Raw genomic sequence first — 25,631 nt, 5'->3', positions numbered from 1 at the left:
CAGTAGAAAAAACAAAAAGAAATAAAAGGCATCTCTATTGGAAAGGAGAAAGAAAAGTTTTCATTTGTACAGGAATTGATCATCTATATAGAAATAAACAATATGGTTTTTGTTTGCAGACAGAATTGTTTATTAGAAAAAATTATGGAATCTATAAAAAAGATAGAGTTTTTCATGATGCAGGATATAGAATCAATATAAAATATTCAATTGTATTTCTATATACCATCAAGGAACAATTAGTAATTGAAATTACAAAAATAATGTATTTCATAGTAACATCAATAAAGTATGAAATACTTATGAATACCTATGACAAAAGATGTGAAAAACTCATAAGCTCAAAACAATAAAATCAGGCTGATAGTAATTAAAGATCTAAATAATGGAAAGATATATTATGTTCATGGATCAGAAAACTTACTATTATTGAGATGTCAGTTCTTCCCCAATTAATCCATAGATAGTACACATCCCCCAAGAAAATCTCTGCATGCTTTTTTTTTTTTTTGTACAAATTGACAGACTCATTCTAAAATCCATTAAAAAATTCAAAGGAACTAGAAAAAAACAAAACAACTTTGAAAAAAGCTAAGAAATTTGAGTACTAACACTTCCTGATTCCAGATGTATTATGAAGCAACTTTAATCAAAATAGTGTGCTATCAAGGTCACAATATATAGATTAATGGGAAATAGATAAAATCTTTTTACAATAGCCATATTGAGTAATACTTTATGCCATAAAAAAGGAATAAACAACTGGTCATTGAACACTTATGATTGAATGAAAAAATATGTTATGATTAGTCAAAGAAACTCAACTGCATGGTATACTTCTTTTTAACATTTAAGTACTATAAGTCAGATAAACATCCATTGTGTTGATTATTCATATTTGAAATAGAAATTTTCTTCTAATTTGCCTTGAATCATGTATTGGAGTAACACACTTCTTGAATTTGATACATGGTTCAAGGAATTAACTATTGATATTTGTCTTGCAAAACATGATAATGAAATATTCACATTAAGTTTTTTGCTGTCTTCTTAGCAGCAGATGAGAAACATGAATAGTTTTATACAGCGTTTCTGCAAAGAAAGCTCAGAAATTCTTGCTGTGTGACCACAAGGACTTTTATCTTGAGACAGTGGGAATCATCTCCATTGTTAATACTAGAGGAGCAGCAGTACAATTCATAGCTTTACCTGAAGGACACAGAAAGGAAATGCTATGCTGTCCTCACCTCTGATTCTTCCTTGTATTTTACCAGATGGCTTGGAAGCACCACTAAACATATTCTCCCACAGAGAAAAGAGAGCTCATTCTTCACTTTATTTCTTGTCCTAACGTATATAAAATATTTACCTGTAATTATTCTCCTTAATAATGGCCTGTGACTTTTAAATTGATTTCTTATTAGAAGAATACTCTTTCAATTGTAAAATTAAATTTGTATTATTAAAGAGCCTATCAAAGAGCACAACTTAAAATTATTTCTTTTTCTTAAATTGAAGTATAGTTGATTTACAATGTTGTGCCAACTTCTGCTCTACAGCAAAGTGATTCACTTATACACACACACATGCACACACACACATATATATATATATTCTTATTTATATTCTTTTCATTATGATTTATCACAGGATATTGAATTTAGTTCCCTGTGTTATAGAGTAGGACCTTGTTGTTTATCCATTCTACATATAATAGTTTGCATGTGCTAACCCCAAATTCCCCCTTACCCATTTCCCCCTTGGTAACCACAAGTCTGTTCTCTATGTCTGTGAGTCTGTTTCTGTCTCATAGATAGTTCCATTTGTGTCATATTTTAGATTCCACATATAAATGGTATCATACGATATTTGTCTTTCTCTTTCTGACTTACTTCACTTAGTATGATAATCTCTAGTTACATCCCATACTGCTGTAAATGACATTATTTCATTCTTTTTTATGGCCGAGTAATATTCCATTGTATATATCTAACACACCTTTATTGATTCCTCTCTCAATGGACATCTAGGTTGTTTCCATGTCTTGGCTATTGTGAATGGTGCTGCTGTGAACATAAGGGTGCATGTATCTTTTTGAATTATGAGTTTGTCTGGATATATGCCCAACAGTGTGATTGCTGGATCATATGGTAGCTCTATTTTTAGTTTTGTTGGGAAGCTCCATACTGTTTTCCATAGTGGCTACAACAAGTTACATTCCCACCAACAGTGTACAAGTGTTCTCTTTTCTCCACTCTGTCTCCAGCATTTGTTATTTGTATACTTTTTAATCAGAGCCATTCAGACTGGTGTGAGGTGATACATCATTGTAATTTTGATTTGCATTTCTCTAATAATTAGTGATGTTAAGCATATTTTCACATGTCTTTTGGCCATCTGTATTTCTTTTTTTGGAGAAATATCTATTTAGATCTTCTGCCCATTCTTCAATTGGACTTTTTGTTGTTGTTGTTGAGTGGTGTGTTTGTATATTTTGAAAATTAAGCCCTTGTCAGTTGCATCATTTGCAAATATTTTCTCCCAGTCTGTAAGTTGTCTTTTTGTTTCATTTATGGTTTCCTTTGCTGTGCACTTTAATTTTGATTAAGTCCCATTTGTTTATTTTTGGTTTTATTTCTATTGCCTTGGACACTGACCTAATACAACAGTACAATTTCAGAGAATATTTTGCTCATGATCTCTTATGTGTTCTCTTCCATGTTTTCTTTTATGGTATCATGTCTTATGTTTAAGTCTTTAAGCTATTTCAAGTTTATTTTTGTGTATAGTGTGAGGGTGTGTTCTAACTTCATTGATTTACATGCAGCTGTGCAACTTTTCTGACACCACTTGATGAAAACTGTCTTTTTACCATTGTATATTCTTGCCTTCTTTTTCAAAAAGTAATTGACCACAGGCGTGTGGGTTTATTTCTGGGCTTTTTATTCTGTTCCATTGATTCATATGTCTGTTTTTGTGCCAATACCATACCATTTTGATTACTGTAGCTTTGTAGTAATGTCTGAAGTCTAGGAGGTTATGCCTTCTGCTTTGTTCTTTTTCCTCAGGATTGCTTTGGCAATTCTGGGTCTTTTATGGTTCCATATCAATTTTAGGATTATTTGTTCTAGTTCTGTGAAAAATGTCATGGGTAGTTTAAAATTATTTCTGAATGTAATTTTTTCTTTCTTAAAATTGACACATCTATTTGAAATCTTAACTAAATTTGAAGACTCACTTGTATCTGTTCTTACTCCTATATTTTCACATTATTTTATTTGCCTCATACCAAATTTTCTCCAAGTATGGTAAACATTTGGATTCTTATTCATGAGTGAACTCCAGAAAAAAATGTGGCCTTTATAATGCTACACACTGAAAATATGTATGCTCTCTAAATAGTGATAATTTTGTACAGCATGTATTTATCTTAATTAATAGTGTTTGCCTTATTCTAATATGTTGGCACCCACAGTTTCATGTTACAGTGGGAAGAAAAGTGGATTCGGCATTTGAAAACTTAAGTTCTAGAGTAAACTATTGGAAAATGTCACCATTGTCACTTAAATTGCTGCTTATCTCATCTTTTCATTGTAATATGATTAGAGAGGGCAAGAAATACATTATAAAGTAATCTAGCCTCTCTTCCATAAGACAATGGATCTTAACCTATAGTTGACTCAGCTTGACCCCTAGCAGCAGTGTGAATTAGGCTGCCCTTAAGATATAAATTAATCTCTATTTTGAGCACTTAAGGTATATACTCTGAGCCAAATGTACCTTAATAAGAAATAAATAGTCTCTCACTCAATGAAGACTATTTTGAATTAGTTATTCTCTTCCAGAAGATATGCCAGCTTCTTGATATGCAAAGACATATAGAAAACTTTTTTTCCACAAAGTAAAAACTAGTAATAAAAAAATTAACAGATAAGTAATTATAGAAATTCAACTAGTGCTATACTAAATATATATATTAAAAAGGATTTTTAAAGGTACAGAAAAAGAAAGCTTCAAAAAGGTTTTAATGTAAGTTCAGACCAGCATCAGTGTGTAAAATTGTTAATTAGAAGAAAAAATATCAGGTAAATTAGTATGACTATTTCTGAGTAGACTGGTCAGGTGATCTGGCCAGAGCTATAGACCATGACCAGACAACCAGAATTCTTCTAGATTATATTAAAAACTTTAGATTTAACTTTGAAGCAATTAATCTAGCTGATGAGATTCAAAGTTTAGAAAATTTTTCTATTACAGTATGTAAGATGGATTAGAGAAAAGGTGGATGAAACTAAAAATAGATAGCCATCTTAAAAGGCTAAAACAATAGTTCTACTGAGGAACTATTACTAAGAAAGGGGTTAGAAGGAAAAGAAAGCACATGGAAAATAAAATGTCACAATTGTCCATTAATTGAAGTTTTAATTGTAAAAGAGAGAGAGGCAAGAAGATTCCTACAATTCTGGGTGGGCAAATGAATGAATTTTTTTGTTGTTCTATGAAGTGGACAATGCAGGAGACTAGCGAGAAGAAAATAATTTTTGTTTTGTACAATCTGAGTCCAATAAGTAGCTGACATAAATATTTTAATTATTTTTTAGTCCTTTTGGAAGAGTTGTAGTGAGGTAAAGGAATTATAGGAACTAAAATTTAGAAAATTCTAGTTGAAGAATATGTTGGAACTTCAGATTTCACATGAAGCATAGACCTAGATAGTGACAACATGAAATACGTGGCCATGAGAATAAGTTAGTAACTTGGATGAAGATGTGGAATTCAAGGCAGGAGCTACATTGCTTGATGAATCATCTATGAAAGGCTGAATATGTCCAGGAAAAAGTTGGATTTGAGGGATCTCAATGTTGTCAATGAATAGAGGACATAAGAAAATCAGTATGCAGTATATTAATGGAAACAACTCACTTGAGTCTATATATATATCAATAATTTTTTTGTGAAACATTAATATTGCAATTTAATTTATTGATAAATTTATGGGTATATACATTACATGTAAAATTTATATATAAACTTATTTATAGATAAATTAACTAATTTATACATTTACATATAAATGTATATAACTTAATATATATAATATGTATATAAATTAACTAATTTATACATTTATATATAAATTAGTACATTTATATATAAATATATATGGCCATATATAATATAAAATAAAATTTATAAATGGTCATATATAAATGTACAAATACTAAAATATGTTTCTTTTTTAATTTATTAATTTGAGGCAGTAAATAACTTCTCCAAAGGATACAATGCTTCTGAAATACCCAACACATTATTTCATTTGAGAGAAAAGCTATTGGAACCAAAGAGATAATACCAAATGCTTGGGCTTCCAGGAATTTAAAACTACTTCAAAAGTTTTTCAATATTCACACTCAGGCCTATAATTTTCTATGTTGAATTCAATGAATAAAAACTCTATATCTAGGTTGAGTTTTTATGAATAAAAATAATTCCTACATTCTTTATAAAAAATGAAGTTCTGAGTAGCTTATATTTCACACAGCTTTATCCAATATTCTACGAGGTGGGAGAATTGCATTGGTCCAGGAATCAGCACAAAGAGAAGTGTACCAGAGTGAGCTGATGCAATATCAACAACTTATATACATAAGGATGTCAAAGTAATACAATCACTTCTGAAAAATCAATAATTGACACAATCTCAAGAAGCATCCTTCTTATTATTTCTTATTGACTACAATTATCTTAACAGTATGATGTTAAATATAACAACTCTTTTTTAATATTATATTTTATTAAAAAGTGCAGATACATTTAATTTAGCATATGAAAGTAAACTGGCAATTATTTGGGGTTTTGCTTTCTTTAGATAGAGAAACTTTGGCAGTTAAAAATTTTGAAGGAAACATGGATGCTGCACTTGAAATTACAAACTACAATTCCTTGAAATTATAATATGGAAACTTTATGATGAAATAGGTTAATCTTTTTCAAATAACAAATATATCTGAAGTAGAAATTATATCATAATTCTCAAGTCACTATTAAACAAGTAAATGGCTTAAATTTATATACTTGTGATATTCAGGTTAGAAATAATTAGAAATATTTTATTGCTGGTGGGAATGTAATTTGCTTTAATTTTTTTGGGGGGTAGGGAGAAATGGGACAATATTTATTGGTGACAAAAACATAAAAGCCTTTTTTTCAGTAATACAAATTTTGAGAATATATCCTTCAGAAATAAAAGCACTAGAAGTTAAGGAAGACCCATATCCCTCACTTGATTATTGATAGAAGAATGACAACAAATCTTTTTGTATTGTATTTGTATATAAAATATATCATGTAAATGTATGTCAAAATATGTCATGTAAAATATAAAGAAATTGCAAAAGAATAAATAAATAAATTTAGAATGTCTTGGAAAAAACTAGTATTTGGTGCACAGAGCAATTTGTAAAAAATTGTGTAAGATGTGTGTAAAAATAATGTGTGAGATATGATCACAATATATTAAACAAAACATCCCCACATGCATGTTTATATGTGTAAATGCCTTTGTAAGATCAGAGAGAATAGCATGGTAAGTCAAATACCACATTTTTACATTTGTTTCCTGAAGATTATGATTCTTTTCTATGTTCTTGATGTGATACATTGAACTTGATTATAATTATATTTTAAATTAATAAGCTAAGAAAGGTTGCACAAATTTAATTTATTAAATATTTACTTTAAGAATAATGCATATAATTCGTGTCAAAATTTGGTAAATGCCTATAAGGGGGGTTTAAAGAAGCAATATTGCCATCTACTGGTCATCTATTCACATTGAAGCTACATTGTACCTTGAAAAAAATGTGAGAAAAGATGACCAAGCAGTTAAAACTATAGATATATAATATAGCTGATAAATAAAGACATTAAAATATTCAAAGATACCAAAAAACTCACCAAGGGATTATTTTTTTCTTATTCATTATATTCAGTTTTCACTATACCATCAGGGTGGTGCTGGCCTCATAAAATGAATTTGGATGTGTTCTCTCCCTTTTATTTTTTTGATGGTTTCTTTATCTTTGTTAAATTTCTCATTTTCTTCATACACTGCTTTACTAATTTAGTTTAGTTGTCTATTTATATGCTGTTATAACTTACTGAACTCCTTTTAAAATATTTATTCTGATTTCTTTGTCAGACAGTCAAAGATCTCCATTTCTTTAAGGCCCATTATTGTAGCTTTATTAGTTTCCTTTGGTAGTGTCATGTTTATCTGATTCTTTGTGCTCCTTGTATCTTTGTGTTGGCATCTGCATTTGAGTAAATGGTCTCCTCTTTCAGACTTTACACATTACATTCCCTTTGGCAGATAAATAACTTCACTCGTCCAACCAACTTGGACACTGGACCAATCAGCTGGTATTACCTGCAGACAGGCAGGGCTTACTATCTTAGTTGGGCAAGACCACTGCCAATGCTCTGAGCTTGGGAGTGAGGGGTCCCCAGCCGAGCTCCAAAATTGGATTAGCCTAGTGGTTGGGCTCTGCATTCAAGTGGAGCTGCTGGGAGGCCTCCTGGTTTGTTGGGGCTGCTGACTGTACTCTGTGGTCACGTGGGGTCACTAGCTGGGCTCTGTAGTCACCTCTGGGTGGGTGAGGTTGCAGGTTATGTTCCCTGACAGATGATGCTACTAATTAGACTCTGCAATTACATAAGTCTGCAGGCTGGGATCCATCATTGCTCCTAATCAGGTGGCGGTGCCACTGGCTATGCCCTAAAATTGGGCAGGTCCACAGGCTGGGCTTGACGATTGCGTAGGCCACTGGCTATGCTCCTCTGTTGTATGAGGTCACCATCTGGGACCTCTGTTTGACCAGGGCCTCCAGCTATTGGATGCAGTTGTGGGGGACTGCAGACTGTGCTCCATGATGCGGCAGGGTCACTGCCTATGTTCTGGGCTCCTGGTTGTATGGGGCCGCAGTCTGTGTTCTGTGATTTAGTGGGGCCACTAGCTGGCTCCCTGCCTGGGCAAGGCCACAGTCTGTGTTCAACAATTGAACGGGGCCATAAGCTGGGCAGTGTTGCTGGGTGGTTTGTAAGATAGGAGGCACTGTTGGCTGGGCTCTGAGACTGCCCGGAGTCACTGTTCAGGCTCCCTGGCTATGCTCAAGAGTTGGACTTCTGGCTTGTTTCACTGCCCAAGCAGGTATGTAGCGTGGCTCCAGGGGTGGGACTAGAGCCTATGTTCAGTAGTTGGTGGGACTGCAAATTTGTTCTTCTATCGTGGTGGGCTATGGAATGTTTTAGCAATTAGGTAGAGCTTTGAACTTGCTTACCCGTCCAGTAGGGCCATAAAATGGCTTTAAGGCCAGTATAACCTGTTGTCTGGGGACTCAAGTCTGCCAGAAAATGGTTTTAAGGCCAGTATAGCCTGTTGGCTGGGGGCTCAAATTTGCCATCTGAGCTCCCTGACCAGTGGGGCCACGAACTCAGCTCTGAAGATGGACAGAGCCATTGGCTGGATCCTTGTTTGGGAACTGCTGTAAGCAGGAACTCAGTCAGCCAAGATCTGATCACTGGTTGCTGGTAGCCCTGCCCCCTTCTCTATCTGATCCCCAGTGGTTGAACCCGCAGATTTCCCCTTGTGACCCTTGGGAAGGCAAATGTGGATATCCACCTTGGCCTTCCTTTTCCCACTGGAGGATCCATAATCCCAGGAGGGCCCTCCTGGTGAGCTGCTATGCCAGCCTGGGGGAGAGATGATGCTATCAAAGTGAAACTGCTCCCTTACCCATCAAATGAGATCCTTCTCAGTCCTTGTGATTCAGGAAGACGTATCGGCCTTACCCACAGTTTCTGGGATTTTCACAATGGTGTCTTTCTATGGACGGTTGATAGTTGGTCTTCTTGTGATGGGGACTAAATTTGGGAACAACGTATGTCACCATCTTGATGACCTCAGTCTCCAACTTTTCAAATATTATCAAAATTTACTTAGGTTTTTTTCCAAAATAATGGAAAGAGAATTAAGTGTACCTACCTCATAAACTATAACAAGTACAACTATTTAATATTATATATAAGTATATATATATATAATAAAAGAGTATTAAAAGAGTATTATCTAAATTTCAGGTGAATTTTCTATTTTAAAATGACAACACTTTCAAATCATACAAGCCAAATTTATGGAGTCTATATTATCAGAATTTAAAAATAGCTGGCTACCCTTAAGTCTGTGTCTTCCTGAGTTACATGAGGTTTCCACATCTGCCTTATCCACCTCATGTGCACATTTATTGAGGAAATCACAGCCGAGCATCTAAAAGCACTTGGAGACTTTAACACATTACTTATATCATGGCGGTTGAGCTAGCAATGTCGGTAGTGGGGTCCATAATACCAGAGTTAATGAAACTAGATTGAAAATACTTGCAGTGTGTCACTTTTTCCCACGAGACAGAGTTTTATCTAGACTTTAATATTGTCCTGTGTAATTTGCTAGAGAATGTTTATATAGAACTTCATTAGTAAAGCATGTAACATTGCACTTAATATTATATAATAACCTGACAATGTCCACAATAATTCATTGGCTATTATTTTTTAAAAAGAAAGAAGAAAAAGAGAGAAGGAAGGAAGGGAGGAAGGGAGGAAAAGAAAAACAACCCAAACAGCAAATAGTAGTCCCTCTTTAATTTTCTGAATGTTTCTCTGAGGATTTGTTTTGTTTTGTTTTGTTTTGTTTTTTAACATCTTTATTGGAGTATAATTGCTTTACAATGGTGTATTAGTTTCTGCTTTACAACAAAGTGAATCAGTTATACATATACATATGTTCCCATACCTCTTCCTTCTTGCGTCTCCCTCCTTCCCACCCTCCCTATCCCACCCCTCTAGGTGGTCACAAACCACCTAGCTGATCTCCCTGTGCCATGCGGCTGCTTCCCACTATCTATCCACCCTACGTTTGGTAGTGTATATATGTCCATGCCACTCTCTCACTTCTTTACAGCTTACCCTTCTCTCTCCCCATATCCTCAATTCCATGCTCTAGTAGGTCTGTGTTTTATTCCCGTCCTACCTCTAGGCTCTTCATAACATTTTTTTTTCTTAGATTCCATATATATGTGTTAGCATACGATATTTGTTTTTCTCCTTCTGACTTAATTCACTCTGGACCTGGAGTCTCTCCGAATTTTTGAAATACATTATCAGGATAATGCTTCAGTCTTTCTCTTTCAGAGAAGCAGCATGTTTGCGAGTCTAACTCTGGCTGTCTTTCAAAATGTCATCTTGCCCTGAAGCTAGTAATTACAACTAGTATATTCTCATTTAGCTAATTGTTGCTTTAATAATTTGAATTTCAACTGATTCTCCTCTTTATCCCACTTCCTTGAGAAGAGACTCTATCCTGGTAAGTCTACTCTGCTAATCACATCTCTCTCCTACCTGGAATGTGAGGTCAAGTTATATTACACAAAGCAAGGAACTTTTCCTCTGATTTGAAGTTTTGCTTCTGTTGTTTTGTTTTTGCTTTCTAGTCTATTCTCATAGCAAATGTTTTTCAAGGCCCATATTTGGAAATATAAACCCTTGTTTCTATTTGTTAAATAGAAACCCTTACCAATTCCCCAGATGGAGTTGTTCTGAGGTCTTTTTGAATTTTCTCCTAAGGACACTGGTAGAAACTTCTCAAAATTCCCATAATGTATGTTAATTACACTAGAACTGAATCACCACATTGGGAGTGTCTTTAAAGTTCCCACCTTGGGATTACAGAAGAGTATCTCTTCCCCCTTCCCCAATAAAAAGCATGGCATTGGAATCAGGGACTTTTTGTATACAGCATTAAGAAAAATAACCATTTAAAATATTCCTGATAAAGCCAGCTTCATGGCATGCAATCTGCCCAGTCTCTCAAGGCTGTGCCTAGAAGGATCCCATGGTTGGTTTAATGCTCTGTTGTCTCTCTCTTGAAACTCCCAAGAATTTTGAGTGAGGGACACTACACTTTCATCTTGCATCGCGTCACACAATTATGTCATTAATTCTTGATAATCCTGAGAATGCGAGTAGAACAAGTCCTTCTCTTTCTTGGGTCTTACATACCTTTAACTTTCCACTGAACAAATCTGCCAATCACTGTAAAACTTTTTATTTTAAGACTATTGCAATAAACTTTCTCAAAAAGAGTCCCAAAGTCCCAGGACCTTACCAAATTTCATTTAGATCCTATCACTGATACCACTGATTATGTTGAGTAGATCAATGACTGAAGCAACACTTATTATTTGGAAGAAAAATTAGATTTTTAATCACTCTTTGAACTGCCCATATCAATGCTATATCAGGGTCAGTGAAACAGAAGCTTGAAAAGCAAGATATATAGGCCTAGACATAAAGAGGACACTATTTTTAGTAGCAGTGGGGATTAGGTAAAAGGCGTGGTCCTTGAGATTTATTCAACTCTTTTCCCACACCTCTTATCATTAATTCTCTTGTCTGGGTCAGCATTCAAGGGAGATAAACACAGATATAATTCCTTACTTTGTTTATTTGGAGCAGTATGACAGGAAACCAGATAGGCAGGTAGAAAAAAGTTGGCAGTTGTGTGTTTGCAATGGAGAAGGCAGAGGAAGGAGTAAAAGGGATCAAAAGGATATCCTCAACTTACCTCCCCAACTAAGGAAGCCACTCAAGTTTCTATGTAAAAATGGCAATTCTCTAGTGATTTCCCAGATAAGTCAAAGTACGCTTGGAGTAAAATGGCTCCTTCTGCTTTAGACAGAAAACTGTAATGTAGTGTCTTACAACTTAATTCTAAACCTTTCTAAACACAATCTACTCAAAATTTTTCTGACATGAAAGAATGGGAATTTTCTATTTTAGTCTACATGAATCTAATAATTGTACCAGGTGAACTTTTGCCTTTTTCCCAAGCAGCTTCATTTTCCCAAATTCAATCCAGTTAGAAATAATTAATATATTCTTACATTAAAAAATTTTAGAGGAATGCTTTTTATTTCTTTTACATAAAGCTTAGAGAAGTTTCTATATGCTCTTTGACAACCTTTCAACCTCCTGTAAGAGGGCTCATTTTCACAAAATACCTTGCTTAAAGAATCCAGTTTTCTCATATTAAAAAGAATTTAAAATAAAATTAGTTCTTATGACTGGTAAAATTGAATATAGCCTTTTACCATGTTTTAGTAAAATATATAATTCCATAATCATATATGAATTTTAGACACAAATAATGTCACCAGATAAATTCTTATTTAGTTAATTATTTAAGCATGTTAAATAACTTTATACATATAAATATGACCTTGATAAAATGTATATGTCAGTTTGCAGTATGAAAAGTTTTGATTATCACTTAGCTTTTATAACTTAGCCTTCATACTCCACTCTTTGATCCCTCAGGTGTGATCAATCCATCTGGGGCAAAGCTCTTTGTGTATGATATAATTGGTTCAAAATTCCATGAGAAAACAAATACTTTGTCAAAATCAGACTAATGTCAAGTACATACTTCAATTTGGAAATTAAAAAAATATTTTAAAATCTACCAAACTAAGTAGTACCTTCCTACACGCACTTTCTGTGTCAAAATATTTTTCTTACAATGAGGCAGATATTTTGGGAGAAAAAATTGGAAAAATAAGATATTGCTGCTCTATTTGGAGGGATATAGCTATAGTGCTTAGGGATACCTAGATTCTAACCCCCCCATTTCATTATCTATCTGAAGGTAAGAGCCTTTGGTTATCGAATCGACTTAGGACTTCAGAGCCAGTCTACTTCACTTGGTCTTTGGAGATATGATGGCAGAGGATGTGTTCAGTCTTGTAGATGAGACTCTCTGAGGCTGACAGACAGAATTTATTTACTCCATCACAATTATGGGATCAGAAGTGTCCTCTGTTACTCCCTACCTCTTTCCCTTCCTTCATCTCTCCCTCCCTGCCTACTCTCTGTTGACTCTCTCTATATTTCTTCCTCTCTATTTCCCCAATCTTATTTTCAACTCATCTAAGATATTCAATTCTCGATAATGATAAAATTCTTTAAAAGAAGTATCATATAATTTATTTTCATTTTATTCTACTATGCAGCTTTCTTGGAGGCACATGCAACTTGATACAACTTTCTTAAGAAGTTCCTATAAGGAAAAACATTGATAGTGTTGTCCTATAGGGGGATTTTCCTAATTTTATCCAATGGCACTGAAAAATAAAATCATATTTCATGATTTCAAAATTATATTTAAAATGTATTAATGTATTTTGAGTATAAAGTCTCATAACTATTGTTCTACAGTATAGAACTTCTGTAATGATTAAACTATTCTACAGATTCACAGTCCAATACTATAGACACTATCTACACATGACAACTGAGCACTTAAAATGTGGTTAGTCTAACTGAAAAACTGATTTAAAAAACTAATTAGAGTTATTTAATTTGAATTATTCTAAATATAAATGTAAACAATCACATATAGCTAGTTGCTACCATATTGGACTAGTGCCATCTTATAATGAAAAATATGAGCAACATCTCTATATTTTTACTGTGCTACAATACCATGGTGGAATTAAGAAAGGGATAATTCAGCACATAAAAATAAAGTTGTGATTTTAAAGTTTTGTATTTATAATCCATTGGATGCTTTACATTCCACAAGTCACTATTTTAATTACTAATACTACTTTTCATTAATTAAAACTAAAGTATATAAGCTGTATGGTACAAAATATAAGCAAAATTACTCATTATTTTATGAAATACATGCTTACAGTTTTGACTATTATTCATAAATAAAGATAAGAATGGTTACTATTTCATCTTAAATAGGAAGTAAGGTTTTAGGTAAATATATGGTGGGTAAGCAAAGATTCTAAATAGAGGAAACAATCTGAAGAAAGTCATATAGGTATAATTAAGTATAGAAGTAATAAATGATAGTTGGTCAGAAAAATAATAGATTTGGACTGAAGAATAAATTAGAAAGTTGCATTCGTTTTTGATTTGCTTTGATTTTTTTGTAACCAATTAGTGGCTTGAAACAACAAACAATTATTATCTCTATTTCCATGAGTGAGGAGTGGGGGTATGACTTAGTTGTGTCCTCTGTTGAGCCTCATAAGCCTGAAGTCAAAGTGCCAGCTGGGATTCATTCTCATCCAGAGGTTTGACTGGGAAGACTATTTCCAGCCTTGCTCAGGTTGTTGTCACAATTCTTTTTGTTGTGGCTGTATGACTGAGGGTCCTGGCTTCTTATTGGCTGTTAGCTGGAAGCTGCCCTCAGATTCTCAAGGACACCCACTGTTCCCTACCACACTGCCTTCTCCATAGGCAGTTCACACATTGGCTATTAGCTTCTTCAAGGCCAGGAGAAAAGTTTATCTCTGCAGACTCATGCAATGGAGTCTCATATAATGTAAATTAAGATAGTTGCATCCTGTCACCTAAGCAACATTCTACTGGTTAAAAGTAAGTCACAGGTTCCACCTGCACTGAAGGGAAGGAGATTATATTAGGATACAAGATCTCATTAGGGACCACCTTAGGTTGAGTCAAGCACAAAAAGCTATTTGGGATTTAGTTGTGGAGTGTATAGATTTACCATTTGAACATCATATGTTTTTGAGTAGATATACATTTAAAAGAAGTGCTTTGAAGGCTGAAGTTGCAGTGTACAATGGAGAGAGACTCAAGTCATTTAGATAAATTCTTCATTTAATTGAGGAAATAAAATCAGAGGTTTTTTTTTTTTGTTTGTTTGTTTTGCTTTGATAGAACTAAAGTCAAAGGATCAATTTTTTAAAACACCTTGCATTATTCTAGACAGTTATCAGGTAGTAAAGCCCTATATTTGGGTGGCAACTTCTGTAGTATAAGAAAGCCAATGCAGTAACTAAGGAAACTAAGGAGAATTAAGTGTGCTGATTCTATCTTGCTTAGAAGTGTGATCAGGATCACAGGTGTCAGGCATGTCAACCATGCATCTGTAACTGGAGAGAGAAAATTAAATTTAACAAAGAAAACAGAAGTAACAAAGAAAATGAGAAGGAATGTTTTCCCTGAGGTAATAGGTGAAAATATCTATGGTGCAATATCCTTCAAGATTAAAATTTTTTTTTAAAGAGGGAATTTTATCAATAGTTCCAAGTGTCTAAAAGTAAGAAACAGAATAGTGATTACCTATTTCTGGGGGTTTGAGGAGAACGGGGAATTATTGCTAATGAGTACAGGGTTTCTTTTGAGAGTGATAAAAATTTTCAAAACCTGAATGTGGTGATATTTGAACAACTTTGAATATAAATAAAAACACTGACTTGTATTCTTTAAGTAGGTAAATTGTATGGTATGTGATTTATATCTTAAACTATTATGTAAAATTAAGAAACTATTTTCAATGAAAGATAATTGTTATTTGTAAAATCTTCTCATGTATAGATAATTTGAATATTCCTGAAATTTTAGGTATAAGGATGTTTGGACATAATAAAAGAATATATTGAAGCCTAGAATATATAATTACAAGTTTTTCAATATAATAGTCAATTTATAGTAGTAGATGGAATAGGAGATTAAATTGTATTAATCCTGTATGTCCAATTCACAAGAGCATCTGTTTAAAACTACATAGGACAAAACCAAGGAAAGACTGTAAAACCATATTAAAATCAACAATAAAAAGTGCTGTAGGCCATGCCTGGGTATGTCCCACATACACACATCCTGGGAAGGTGCCCCCTTAGCAGCCATTTTGCCTTATGGAGTCCTCTGTAGAGAAGGTTTTTCTACCTGAGTGGTGGATGTAGAACTTGGCAGTTGTATTGCCAACATTTTCTTTGGCAGGTAGCAGGACAGGGAGTAGCAACCGCCCAAAGAAAGCATCATAATTTCAACCATGCAATTGTTGTTTGAGTTAATGGGCTTTTTTTCTGGCCCCAGAAAAAAAGCACAACTATGTGCAGTGGGACCACAAGAGAATTTGTAAATATTTTCTCTGTAGTTTTTGACCTGTGGAATTGTGCACAAATACTCGTTCTGACCTTGCTGTAAGTGGAAGAGGAGATATAATTTCAGATGTCAACAAATTTTTGAAAGATAATAAGTGGATGGAGGAGAAGTAGTAAACTCAATGAACAAGTGAAACACCTCCTCTATGAGCCTGAAGAAGAGGATACAAAACAGAATTGAGTGTTTGATGAGTACATCTAAGGACAGGCTCAGGATTTGGAGGCACCAGAAAGATACAGTTAGATTTCTTTTTCTTCCCAGACAGAAGACTTTTCTCTAGAGAAAATGATTTTCAGAGAAGTAATCTATAAGTCCATGTGAGAAAAATTTATGATGAGAAGCCACAAAAATAGTATGAGTCCTCATTTTATGAAAGTTGGTTGCAAGAGATTTTTTGCAATACTTACAGAGTTCACTTGTAGAAGTGTCATGTAGAATTAGGTAAGGCCATATTTGTTTGGCCTTCTCTCAAAATCAGCAGTTTTCTGAAGCAACTGGTCCTATAGGCAAATTTTTTTTAAAAAAATTAAAAATTCAGGTTCTAACAAAAAAAAAATGATGTACTCCTGAAGCAGACTGAATAATTAGGATCTGAAAACAAGATAAAGGAATCCTAAGGAAATGTGAAATTATACAGTTAAAAGAAGAGAAGAATTGCTTATATCTACAACATTAATGATTTAAATCTTTGCTGCCCAGTTTGAACAATTGGAAGTTTGTGAAGTGGGTGGAGCTCTTTTGATAGTAGAAGATGCTCAGACTGGACAGATGACCATTTTGTGAGAAAACAACATACGGACTCTGAAAAAATTAAAGCTCTTGTGGATTTTTTTTTATTGAATGAAAGAAAAGGAACTTAAGAGTCTGATCATAATGAGTGATTGAAAAGAGGGAAGCAAGAGCAAGGAGAAAGAAAATGAATGGTTGAGGAAAAATAAAGAAAGAGTATGGAAAAGAAGATAAGAGGAAGAAAGAGAAAAAGAAAGGGCTTGTGGTGGAGAAATAAGAAAGATAAGTTGCTTATGAAATATGCACACATGCTGAACTTATGAATGAAGATGCAGCAGATCTCAGAATCACAAAAAGTCATGAAGTGGAGGAGAATGAAGATGAAGCAGATAGTGGAAGAAGCAGCTGCCAGGATAGTTGAGAAAAAATGAATATAGATTTGTAGTCATGATTAAAGAAGATCCACAAGCCAATATAGAAAGTCATGTAAGCACAGAAGTAAAAGTTGGAACAGAGAGCAAGATAGAAAGTCTAAGGATAAAGAAAAGAAGAGATCTGATGATTTTTTTTAAAAAAAAGAAAAGAAAACTAAATTAAAAATGTGCATTTGGGATTCAATGAGTTGAAGGAAAATGATACTAAGAATGAGGTCAATGGGACCAGTGAAGACATAAAATCTGAAGGTGACGCTCAATCCAGTGAAAACTAATATGGTAAGACCTCAGACCAATCAGAGGATTATTGTTTGAAGATTTTTAGAATACTACTGTAAATGGCATAAAGTGAAGAATGACATTAAAATGAGATGAAAGAAAGCTATAGTGGAATAGAAAATGTGTAAACCTCAGTTAATTCTTTTTAGTTAACAATTAATTCAGGACTGATTTCACCTACCAGATTTCAGAAAATGTGTTAATAGCATATATGCCACTGATATCATTGGTCTTGTGTCAAATAGTTTTTTTTTTTTTTTTATGTTTTTAAAGAAATATTACCTGAATATGTGTCTTGCTCTGTCTTTAATTACAAGTTTTCTTTCTTGAACTTTGAAAGGAGAATTAAACGTTAGTATTCATGTGAATAAGATTAAGTGGGATTCCATTTTTACAACTCTTATATTCTTAACCTTTGACTTTCTATTCTCAAGAAAAAAGTAACTTTATATTGAATTCAACTGGTTTTACTAGTGGTGGAAGAAACCACATGACCTATATTTTCCAATTTTTATATTTTTAAAATTTTGAATTCGAAGTAGGATATATTTGTACTAGTCAGTGTTCTTGCTCATATGCCTGATTATAATTAGACATTACCAAAAATTATAACTCAATCACATATGGTCTGTAATAAAAATAGTTATAATATGTCAAATGCTCACCATTTGTCAAACACTATACCAAGAGTTTTATATGTATCATTTTATTTGATCCTCAACTAACCTCTATGGGAATAGATAATATTGTTATTTTCATTTTTCAGATGAGAAAATAGAGGGACAGCTGTATCACAAAGCCTAATATTGGCACAGATTAGATTATAAATCAGATATTCACATTAGTATATATATATATATATATATATATATATATATATGTGTGTGTAACTATTTAATTTAACAAATTTTTGCTTTCCACTTTATTATAACACAAGAGAATAATATATATCCAATTAATGATAACCTTTTAAATTTTGGCTTATTGAGAAAATAACCCCAGTCACAATTTGGTGAGTGAAGAATGAATAGATATTCTATCTTCTTGAAATGCATCAGCAGTCTGAGCAATACATAATTCTATGAAAAAAGAAAAGGGACCATCTGGGAAAGCTATTGAACTTACTGTATTTCTAAATTTCCCTCTCTAAGTAGGTCTTTCTATACTTGCTTATACTCGTTGACCAGGTAGAATGTAGCCTCATGAGTAGCTCTTAGAGGTTCTGAATTCTTTATGAATTATAGCAAGTATTGAATCTTATAGGACCTAACTGAAAACAGAATCAAAAGATCTGGGTTCCAATTCTGTCTTTATCATTCTGTATAATTTAAATTAATCAGGATCTGGATGACAGAATAGAAGGGCCCAGAACTAATCGCCTCCAATAGTAAAACCCAAATTACAACTACATATAGAAACACTCTCTTTGAGAAAGACCTAAAGACTATCACAATAGCTCCTCTGCAACTCAGTATATAAAGAAAAAAACACTCCATCAAGGTGGAATGGAGGGACAGAGATATAACCTAGTCAGGACCTAAACCTCTGGAGTGCAAACCAAAAATGGAAAGGTATATCACAAACTCCAAGGTCCTTGCAAAAGGGGCAAGGGGTGTGAGACCTACATTAGGCACCCCAGCCCTGGGTATTGGCACAGGGTAGTTGAACCCCCTTAATGGGCTTAAAAACCAACAGGGCACAAGACCAGAAGAGCTGAAGGATCGTAGGAAACCAAGACTCCACTGTTAAAGGGCACATACACAAACTTACTCCCTTTGAGTTTGCTACCTCCCTTTGAGGTAGCAAATTTAAAAGCTCCAGGCTCTTTAACCAGGCTGCCAAGACTGCCTCAACACACCACCTCAAGCCAGTGCCAGGCTCTGGCCTCAGACCCCGACTTGACCAAGGTGGCAACCCTTGGCAAACCCCAGGAGAAGTCCTGGCCAAGGCTGAGATTTGGCTACAGATCCACCCACCAAGGCAGTGGACCTCAGTCTATCCTGGGAGAAGCTGTGAGCTGCACCAGGCTGTGGCACCAGCCAGCCCTGCCAAGGCAGTGGCCCCTGGTCCACCCTGGCAAAAGCCCCAACTCAGGCCAACTTTGACTCCAGTCCTCCTGTCACAGCCACTAGGCACAGACAGCCTGATTTGCTTATACAAAAGGACACACTTTCAAGACTGGGAGAAGTAACTGTTTTGCCTAATCCATAGAGACCAACATAGAAAGTAAAACAACATAATATGACAGAGAAATATGGTCCAAATTAAAGAACAAGATGAAACCCCAGGGGGAAAAAAAACCTAATCAAATGGAGATAGCTAATTTATCCTATAAAGAATTCAAAGTAACAGTCATAAAAATTCTCACTGAACTTAGGAAAAGAAGAGGAACAACATGTGAACCTCAACAAAGAACTAGAAAGTATACAAAAGAAATAGAGCTGAAGAATACAATAACTGAAATGAAGAATATACTACAAAGATTTAATAGCAGATTAGGTGATACAGAAGAATGCATAAGTGGCCTGAAAGACAGTGGAAATCACCCTATCAGAACAGCAAAACAAAAAGAATATTAAAATATGAAGATAGTTATCATAAGATAATACTATGAACATCAACAAATTGGACAACCTGGAAGAAATGGGTAAATTCCTAGAAGTGCTTCCAAGGCTGAATCAAGAATAAATGGAAAATCTGAACGTAATAATTACTGGTAATGAAATTGAATCAATAACAAAAAATTGCCAACAAATAAATAAAAGTCCAAGACCATAAGACTTCACAGGGAAAGTCTACCAAATATATATTTTTAATAGTTATTATCTATTCTTCTCAAACTATTCCAAGAATTTAAAGAAAAGGGACTGCTTCCAAACACATTCTATAAGGCCAACATTACTGTGATGCCAAAACCAGGCAAAGACAACACACACAAATATAATTACAGGCCAATATCACTAATGAGCATAAATGCAAAAATCCTCAGCAAAATACTAACAAACTGAATTCAATAATAAATTAAAGGGATAATATATCATGATGAAGTGGGATATATTCCAAGGATGCGAGGATGGTTCAATATCCACAAATCAATCAATGTGATACACCACATTAACAAAACAAAGTATAAAAAAATCACATGATCATATCAATAGATGCAGAGAAAAAAATTTGACAAAATTCACCATTTATTTGTGAAAACAATTCCCAACAAAGTGGGTATGGAAGGAACATACTTAAAAAAAATAAGGTCATTTATTTTAAAAAATAAGGACAAACCCACAGCTAACAAAATACTTGATGGTGAATAACTGAAAACTTTTCTTCTGAGATCAGGAATAAGAAAAGTATGACTGCTCTCACCACTTCTATTCAACATAGTATTTGAAATCCTAGAAAAAAGTAATAATACAAGAAAAAGAAATAAAATGAATCCAAATTAAAAAGCAAGAAATAAAAGTCACTATTTACAGATGACATGATACTAGAAAACGCTAAAGACTACATCAAAAAGCTTTTACAACTAATGAGTAAAGTTGCAGGATACAAAATTAATATACAGAAATCTGTTGTGTTTTTAAATACTAATAATGAATTATCAGAAAAATCAAGAAAAAAATCCCATTTACAATGATAACAAAAAGAATAAAATATCCAGCAATAAGTTTGACTAAGGAGAAAGAGTATACTCTTAAATCTATAACACATTCATGAAAGAAACTGAAGATGACACATAAAATGGAAAGATATACTGTGCTCATGGGGAGGATGAATAATATCGTTAAAATGTCTATATACTACCCAAAACAATCTACAGATTCCGTGCAAATCCTATTAAAATATACATAGCATTTTTCATAGCACCAGAACAAATAATTCTCAAATATGTATGGAACCACAAAAGACCCTGAATAGCCAAAGCAATATTGAGAAAAGAACAAAGCTGAAGGTATCATGCTTTCTGACTTCAAATTATATTACAAAGCTATGGTAATCAGAATGGTATGATACCCACACAAAAACAGATACACAGATCAGTGGATCAGAATGGAGATATCAGAGATAAACCCATGTACATACAGTCACTTAATCTACAACAAGGGAGAAAAGACTATAAAATGGGGGACAAAACCATCTCTTCAACTAGTGCTGTTGGGAAACTGGATAAGCTACATGTAAAAAATAAAATGACCATTTTTTCACACCATATACAAAAAGAAGCTCAAAGGGGATTAAAAACTTAAATGTAAGACCTGAAGCCATAAAAGTTGTAAAAAAAAATAGGCAGTAAACTCTTTGATATTAGCAATATTTTTTGAATGTTTCTTCAGGCAACAGCAACAAAAGCAAAAATAAATAAATGGGACAGAGTCAAACTAGAAACCTTTTTTATAGCCAAGGAAACTATCAACAAAACATAATGGCAGACTATTGAATGTGAGAGGATATTTGCAAATTATATCTTCAATAAGGGGTTAATATCCAAAATATATGAAAAACTCCTACAACTCAATATCAATACCAAATAAGTAAATAAATAAATAAACAAAAAATTCAGTTAAACATGGGCAGGAGGAGATGAAAGGCATTTTTCCAAATAAGATAAATAGATGGCCAACAGGCACATGAAACAAAGTTCAACATCACTAAGCATCAGGGAAATGCAAATCAAAACAACAATGAGCTATCACCTCATACCTGTCAGAATGGCTATCACTAAAAAGACATGGAATAACAAGTGTTGGCAAGGATTTGAAGAAAAGGGAACCCTTGTAAACTTTTGAAGGAATGTCAATTGGTACAGCCAGTATGGAAAATAGTATTGAGGTTCTTCAAAAACTTAAAAATAAAAGTACCAGATGGTCCAGCAATTCCACTCCTGGATATTTATCTAAAGAAAATGAAAACACAAATTTGAAAAGGTATGTGAACCTCAATATTCATTGCAGAATTATTAGCAATAACCAAGATATGGAAGCTACCTAAGTGTCTATAAACAGGTGAATGGATAAGGAATATATGGTATATATATATATATACATAGGTATGTATGTATGTGTGTGTGTGTGTGTGTGTGTGTGTGTGTGTGTATATATATATATATATATATATATATATATATACACACATAGGGAATATTACTCAGCCATAAAAAGGAATTAAATTTTGTCATTTGTAAAAAGATGAATGGACCTAGAGAAGATTATGCTAAGTCAAATAAGGCAGGCAGAAAAAGACAAATACTGTATATTTTCACATATATGTAAAATCTAAAAAACAAAATAAATGAACAAATATAACAAAACATAAATAGACTCATAGATACAGAGAACAAACTAGTGTTTGGCAGAGGGGAGGCGGTGAGAGGATGGACAAAATAGATGAAGGGAATTAAAAGTTACAACCCATCAGTTATAAAATAAGTAAGCCTCAGAGGTGTAAAGTACAGCACATAAAATATTGTCAATAATACTATAATAATTTTGTATGGTACATAATCTATAAAAATATCAACTCACCATGGTGTACACCTAAAACTCTTATAATATTGTAAGTCAACTATACTTCAATTTAAAAAACCCAGTAATTTATGTTTCAGAAATCATGAGCTGAATATGTAAATGTTAAATTTATGTGAACACTTTAGCATAATTGATAGAGCTATACACTTAGATTTTATATATGTATAAAATATATATTATAATGTACATTACAGAGGAATTTATATATTTTTATTCACTATATTTTATGAAGAATAAATACAATGAAAATTTAACTTAGAACTGTTTTATCCCAGGAGGTCAAGCTATTTTAATAACTAAGAGGTATGTATTTTATGTCTTTGCCGATAAGATCAAAGTCAAATTGGATGGGTTGGTAGAGCAGTTAGCCAACATTATTTAAGTTTTATATTTCTCTTATTAACTTTTTCTCAGATATGTTTTTTTGTCTTAATATGCTGAGTGTTCTGTGGAGAACTTCTGGTGATACATTAAAAATAACAAAGCAATAACAAAAAGAAAACTACTGACAATAACAACAGCAAAACCAGTGTCACTTAAGTAGAGCATCCAGAATTAGTAGTAGAATGTGAGCATAGCTAAAATTCAGAAGCAATTCTGGCCAGAAAGTTCAGGACAAACCAAGATGTAATAGCAACAGGCAGGCAGGATTAAGGAGATAGACTATAGTATTGCCATGAACCAGTGATTCTTTTGTATTTTCTATTTCCTCCCTTTTTGAATAGGAATGTATATAACTGCTCTCCTATGCTTTTCCCACTATTAAATGCAGGGAACATTTGTGGCAGATACCTTGTCTCTACTTTCACAGATCCACAGATGTAAAGGAATACTGTAGTAGTAGCTGTACTTAATGGACTACACACTGAAGTCTCATCTACACATGAACTTAATTTAAATGATGGTATTTGGGGACTTTGAAGTGACAGTATAACAGGATGAGACTCTGGGGAATTTGGGGAGAGGAGTAAATGTATTTTGCATCGGAAGGGACATGAGTCATGGATGTCAAAACTTGGGCTGTTACAGATAGAACTTAGAACATGGCCATAATGTCCACACCCTGTATAGTATCCTTTGCTGGAGTGTGAATGAGGCTTGTGACTTTCTTCTAACAGAATATGTCAAAGATGATGGTATTTAACTCCCATGATTAAGTTACTTTATACTTCAAAGGAAATAAGATGATAGTTCTAGATCTAGATCTGACTGTATCCTGCAGCATACACAAAACTCTCAAGACTCTCTCCTCGCTGGCTTAGAGGAAGTGAGATGCTTTCTTGTGAAAGAACCTATAGAGAAATCCATACGGCCCATATCTGCTGAAAGACTTTAGCAGTAAGGAAATGAATTCAGCCAACCACCAGAATAAGTTTGGAAGCACATTCTTCTCCAATCTGAGCCTCCAGATGAAAAAGCAGCCCAGATAACACTTTGATTGCAGGCTGTGAGTTCTCCATCTTGACCCAAGAAAATTGAGAGATAATAAATATGTGTATAGTTTTAAGCTGTTAAATATGTGGTAATATGTAACACAGCAAAATAAACTTAATACACCACTGTGGCAGTTACCTAGAACTGAAGTACTTTCCAGAATATGGGAATTTCAGTTTTAAATCTGAGATGGCCTTGCGCAAACTGGGGTAAATTGGTTATCTTAAACATTCCTTACTTTCTTGTTGGATCTGGTGTGCATTTTAAAATATACTTGATATAATTTTTGCAAAATTTCTATACAAATAATTATTTTTTCATGATATGTACTTTGTGATATTTCTGGAAAAGGAAGCCCCTGAAAGTAGTGGTTAAATTAAAATAAGTGTGCTATATTCCTAAAAATAATATTAAAACCAGGCAATAATCTTTTAAGATAGTCAAACATTTAAAAATTTAATGAAATCAATTTAAAAATCAATTGTATTTCCACATACTAGTAGCAAACAACTGGAAAGTGAAAATTTAAAACAATACAATTTACAATGGAATAATAAATCATCAAGTACTTAAGAGTAACCCTAATGAGGTATGTGCAAGTCTTCCACAATGAGACATACAAAGCATTGATGAGAAAAGTTCATTAAGATCTAAAGAAATGAAGACATAACATTTTTATAAATTGGAAGACTTACCATTGTTAGTTTGTCCATTGTATTAGAATTTATCTACTGATTTAATCTACAGATTTAATACAATTGGAATCCAAACCCCAGATAGTTCTGTGGACAAAACTGACAAGCTGATTTTAAAATCTGTATGGAAATGAAAAGGATCTAGAATAACCATAACAATTTTGAAAAATATAAATAGTTTTAGGATCTAAACTTTCTGATTTCAGGGCTTATCATAAAACTGTAGTAATCAGAACATTATGGTGTTAGTGTACAAAATAGAGCAAATACACCAATAGAATAGAGAATCCAGAAATAGACTTTCACACATTTATGATCAATCAATAGCCAATCAAGATTCAAAGTCAATTCAATGAGGAAAGAAAAGTTGTTTTCAACAAATTGTTCTTAGAGTAACCAAAACTTTGTACAGGGCAAATCAAATCTCAAATTCTACCACACTCTGTACACAAAAATTAATTTCACATGGATCACAGGCCTAAACATAAAAACTA

General features: G+C 33.5%; 1 protein-coding gene and 1 pseudogene across 1 annotated transcript in view; both read left to right on the top strand.

Moving 5' to 3' along the window:
- The window catches only part of KLHL1 (kelch like family member 1), a 368,376-nt gene that overhangs the window by 14,725 nt on the left and 328,020 nt on the right, over window positions 1–25,631 (top strand). The gene's annotated exons all lie outside the window — the stretch shown is intronic.
- LOC131743512 (luc7-like protein 3 pseudogene) lies at window positions 9,364–17,479 on the top strand (annotated as a pseudogene).

Source organism: Kogia breviceps, chromosome 16, assembly GCF_026419965.1.
Source record: "Kogia breviceps isolate mKogBre1 chromosome 16, mKogBre1 haplotype 1, whole genome shotgun sequence".
NCBI classification, from domain to species: Eukaryota; Metazoa; Chordata; class Mammalia; order Artiodactyla; family Physeteridae; genus Kogia; species Kogia breviceps.
This window is presented reverse-complemented; position numbering and strand designations above follow the sequence as displayed.